This window comes from Echinops telfairi, unplaced genomic scaffold (genome assembly GCF_000313985.2).
Source record: "Echinops telfairi isolate 266 unplaced genomic scaffold, ASM31398v2 ScPeMD7_60;HRSCAF=208, whole genome shotgun sequence".
NCBI classification, from domain to species: Eukaryota; Metazoa; Chordata; class Mammalia; order Afrosoricida; family Tenrecidae; genus Echinops; species Echinops telfairi.
In genome coordinates this window covers 848,454-854,000 of record NW_022103958.1, presented here as the reverse complement: position 1 = coordinate 854,000, position 5,547 = coordinate 848,454, and the positions used below count along the sequence as shown (strand labels likewise).

General features: G+C 39.3%; 1 pseudogene; it reads right to left on the bottom strand.

Annotated features, from left to right (window-relative positions):
- Window positions 1-1,056: 1,056 nt before the first annotated feature.
- Window positions 1,057-3,151, bottom strand: LOC101660569 (annotated as a pseudogene).
- Window positions 3,152-5,547: the final 2,396 nt, after the last annotated feature.

The window sequence follows — 5,547 nt, the reverse complement described above, 5'->3', positions numbered from 1 at the left end:
TTTCCCTTCTCCCCTTGACATTCTCCTAAGTCTGTTCCTATTGTAATGTGTCTGTTTTTCCTTATGAAAGCGGTCTCATGTAATATTTTCCTTTTAGGATTAATCAGCTGAAGTCACTCAGTATATTATTCTCTGTCTTCATCCATGTCATGAACTATTTGGATTGCTGTTTGCCTGTCTTCTCTATTTCACTGACATGAAAAAGGTTTTCAACTTTCTTATTTACCTGAGTAATATCTCTATTTTTAACTGTGTTCTTGATCAGATGGTTGAATATCTTTAATATACCTTAGGAGACAAAAATACAAATATATGTTAGGTGAGAAAATTCTTTTCTTTCTCACACTGAATTCCTTTCAACATGACTTTTCATGATACTCATCTCAAGGTATTATTCAATTTGAAACATTTGGTTTCAAGCCATTCTTTTCCTAAGAGAATATGTATACTTCTTAGTTTCCCAAAAGAGATTTAACTTATATGGGAGGCATCACTGAGTGGTAGTAAACTTCTGCATTTAGTAATAGAATGAATACATGTACTAGTTCATTTTAACCGTGTGGGCATAGCCATCAAAGTACTTTGCTTCCTTTATTGTTTTTCTGTTTTTAATAATGAGTTCAACAAGCAAAATTATGGTTGTTGAAAATAGCAAAATAAACAGATTAAAGTCATACGGAGCTACTTGATTTCATAGGGGAAAATACTGCCTTTTGATAATTCTACTCAAATGCACAGAAATTCAGGGGGGAAATCTCAGAAATGGCAACATGGCAATTAAAAGCGATGGGGCAATAATTTTTTAACTATCTTTTCTTAAAAAATATCTTTTTTTCACTCCCATGTGCAGCTTCAAATACAACAAAATATTGGATACATGTTTAGATTTTCAGTAAATATTCCTGACCTTCTTAGACTTGCCTTGGTCCAAGAAAGCTTTGTTTTTTTTTGACATTAAAAAGAAAACACTTTTATTGACAGTTAGGGGTCATAGGACAGTTTTACAGGACAACAGATATAAAAGTCCTAAGACAACAGAGTGTACAATGAGACAGGTTAATACTCTTCACCCTCATCCTCTCCATCTGCTCTATTTGCTCCCACCTCCTCATAGTCTTTCTCAAGTGCAGCCATGTCTTCCCGGGCCTCAGAGAACTCTCCTTCCTCCATCCCCTCACCCACGTAGCAGTGGACAAGGGCACGCTTGGCATACATCAGGTCAAACTTGTAGTCTAGGCAAGCCCAGGCCTCAGCAACTGGCTGTGGTGTTGCTCAGCATGCACATAACTGGCTGCACCTTGGCCAGGTCTCCACCAGGGACCACAGTGGGAGGCTGGTAATTAATGCCAACCTTGAAGCCAGTGGGACACCAATCCACAAACTGGATGCTGCGTGTGGTCTTGATGGTGGCAATGGCAGCATTGACATCTTTGGGAACCACGTCACCACGGTACAACAGGCAGCAGACCATGTATTTCCCATGGTGGGGGTCACATTTCACCATCTGGTTAGCTGGCTCAAAGCAAGCATTGGTGATCTCTGCTACAGTAAGCTATTCGTGGTAAGCTTTCTCAGCAGAAATGACAGGGGTTTATGTGGCCAGAGGGAAGAGGATGCGGGGGTAGAGCACCAGATTGGTCTGGAATTCTGCCAGATCTACATTCAAGGCACCATCAAATCTGAAGGAAGCAGTGATGGAGGACATGATCTGGCTAATCAGGCGATTAAGGTTGGTGTAGGTTGGGTGCTTCTTATCAAGGTTTGTCATGAGTGGCGTGATCAATAATTACTTAATGCTCTTAGACATTTTCGAATGCTCGGTTTATTCACTGCAAACACACATCAAACAATCTAAAGTATTATTCAAACAACTAAGGGCAAACAACTATAAGCATAAAGGCAGAATAACAACTATGAGTATAAAGGCATAATAACAACACTTCTCACACATTTCATATTAGCACCATAGTCCCAGTCAGCATTGGCTCATCGGTGTACTCACCCCAGGTAGAGTTGGAGAGAGCAGGAGATGATGTCTCCTTGGTTCCTAGCTCTCTAAAGGTCAGTGTCTCTACTTGGGTTTAAATGGACATTTTGGCCAGTTCTTTGACGTTCTCACTGTCCCAGTCAAGTCTTATGAGGTTTCTCCAGGCTTTAGGTGACTCGGCTAGCTTTTGGGCGTCGGTCAGGTCTCAGCTCAGTCTTATCAGGGGTCTCACATTTTTGTGGTGGCTTCTTTGATGTAAGTGTTGGCCTGGGCCCCAATATTACATTATATATATATATGTGTGTGTGTGTGTGTGTGTGTGTGTATATTATGTATATTATATTATAATATATATTCTAAAAATATATAATATATATATTTTTAAGTGGAGTTTCTTGTGCTTGTTTATTTGATGTGGCTCAACGTTTTGCAAGGTAGTTCAATGTCATGTAAGGTAGTTCAACGTCTTGCAAGGAAGTTTTATTGTGCTCTCATCAAGGTTCCTGCGACAGATGTCGTAGATGGCCTCATTGTCTACCAGGAAGGCACAATCTGAGTGCTCCAGGGTGGTGTGGGTGGTGAGGATGGAGTTATAGGGCTCAACTACAGCTGTGGACACCTGGGGGGCGGCGTAGATGGAGAACTCCAGCTTGGACTTCTTGCCATAATCAACTGAGAGGCATTCCACCAGCAGGGATGTGAACCCGGAACCCTGGAACCCGGAACCCAGTGCCCCCGTCGAAGCTGTGGAAAACCAAGAAGCCCTGGAGACCTGTGCACTGGTAAGCCAGCTTGAGGATCCTGTACAGGACGAAGTCGACGATCTCCTTGCCAATGGTGTACTGCCCACGGGCACATTTGTTGGCTGCATCCTCCTCGCCCGTGATGAGCTGCTCAGGGGGGAAGAGCTGTCAGAAGGTGCCAGTACGAACTTCATCAATGACTGTGGGCTCCAGGTCTACAAACATTGCCCTGGGCACATGCTTGCCAGTGCCCGTCTCACTGAAGAAGGTGTTGAAGGAGCCATCCCCTCTCCCTAGGCATCTGGCCATCGCGCTTGATGCCGTGTTCCAGACAGTAGAGCTCCCAGCAGGCATTGTCGATCTGGACATCAGCCTGGCTGAAGTGGATAGAGATGCACTCACGCATGTTGGGACTGGTACCTGTTTCGTGGGGAGAAAGGAAAAGAAAGGACGGCGGCAGGAGCTTCCCCCTGACAGACTACCAAGGAGTCCGGGGGAGAAGCTAATAGCAAGCACTTGAGAGAATAAATATATGAATGAAAAGCAGATGGATCAAAGAGGCTGATGATGGATCCAAATTGACCTTGTTTGTATCCCAGCTTCTAGGCTAATAACCAAATGTCTTTCCTTAGGTCATTAAATCTCTCAGTGGTTATTTTTCCTTAAGTATAACCCATAAGATCCCAAATTTATGTGTCCTAAAGATCCCTTTTCAGAAAAAAAAGAGAATAACTGAAGGGCCACAAGCAATAAAAATCAATTTCACTACAGGCCTGTATCCCACATGCCCTTCGGTTAGGACATTTTTACTGATAATGGGGAAAGAATAATAAAAGCCTGCATTGCATTGTCAACCACAGAATATGAAAGAAATGGTTTTATGTAGTTTATCATAAACTCCTGTTAAGATATACCTTTCCACAATTTGATTAGATTTTAAGACTACACTGACATTTATGATTTTGGATAATTCTTCAGGGATCTATGGCTAACATGATGTGAACTGGGGAAAAAGTTACATCTCTTTGATTCCACGTTCAGCCCATGAGATCTTTTGCTGTGCTCTTGACTTCCTCCCTGTTCACTCTCTTTCATACCTGGGTCCTCTTCTTCTGTGCTGTGTTATTGAGACTTGTCTTTTTGTAGCGTGCATCAAATAATTTTTAGAAAAACAGTTTGAAATTGTACATCAGTTAAACCATCATAGAATTTATATATATTTTTTCTGTAGCTCTAAACAGTAAATGGAAATACTATATAAACTGATTAGTATAATATGAAGTAAAATGGTGTTACAGGAACTCAGATATTTATAATAACAAAGCCTTGTTTGTATAATATATGTTCTAGTGTTTTGGTTCTTTTTATGGAATATTTGTAGGTAACCAAATGAGATAAAAATCAAGGGTAATATCAGATTCCAGATCGTCCTTGTTCTACTTTAGTCTAATGCTTTTCCCAAAAGCAGCCTCCCAAAAGAAAACAGGTTACTATTAAGAAAAAAATAAAATGTCCTTTTGTGTCCTTTTTTTAAAGTTGAGCTTATTTCCAATATATAAATTAATTTTAGTTCTTGATTCAATCATCCGTATTATTAGTAGAAACAAATTGCTGCATCCCAGCAAATCAGTTCACTTTTTCTTACAACAGTGGAACTTTGATTTACTGTACTTCACATGACCAAAGATAAAAAAATATATACAGGATATAATTTATAAATCAAGAATGGAGAATTTTGTTTTAATTTAATAATGCCTTGAAGAATAACCCTAACACTCACTCTAATTTCAATACAGTAGAGATCATGTTCCATGAAGACAACGCTCTTAAGTTCTTTCTGAATTTTCTAATGACATAAATTGTGCCTTACACAGAAAACCTTTTCAGTGAACTGACTCGTAGGTATTGAATCTATTCTTCAGTGAAATAGACATAAAAAGGACCTGACAAAGATCAAAAATCTGGTAAGCTTATATAAAGGCAGAGATTGATATGCTATTACATGCATTTATTTATACATACCCACCCTTACTGACATTGAGTCTAAGCCAAATCACAGTGGCCCTATAGGATAGCAGTGAACTCACAGTAGCGCTTTAGGACAGGATAGAACCCCTATGAGTTTCCAAGAGTGTAACTCTTTATGGGATTAGAAAGTCCTGTCCTTCTTCCTTGGAGAAGCTGGTGGTTTTGAACTGAGTACTTGAAGGTCAGCAGATAGATAGATAAAGATAGAGATAGAGATCTCTTCATACAAAATAGCCTTAAAATAAGTTAATAAAATTACAGAACCAATAAAATTACATAACCTACTCTGGATGTGAATGAAATGGGATATTTCATCCTTAATATATTCTAATATTAAGTAGCAAATTAAAAAAAATAACGATGGCTTTTCTTTAATGCTCACAAGATCTGACCATAAGATGAGACTGAAAGAGGTCTGAATTCTGAGATTTTGGGAGGAAGAAGGTCTATTTTTTATGGAAGGCAGGACGTTGATCTCCACTGGGTGTATATGAACATGAACAGGTTAGCTTCAGATAAGAGAAGATTTACTATCATAGGTTATAATTCTGACAAGACTGGCCTTCTATATCTCATAGACTAAGTGAAAGGTTTGGGACCAAGTATTTTGTATCAGTCAATAGCTTTATTATCTAGTAGAATTATCCTATCCCCATTTGGGTGATGTAGAAACTGAGAACCTGGATATGAAATATTTCTAGTTGCAATAATTTGCATCAATGTAAATGATTTTATTATCATCAAACTGAAGTTCATGTCTTTTCTTCATTTGACCGCAGGACAAACATA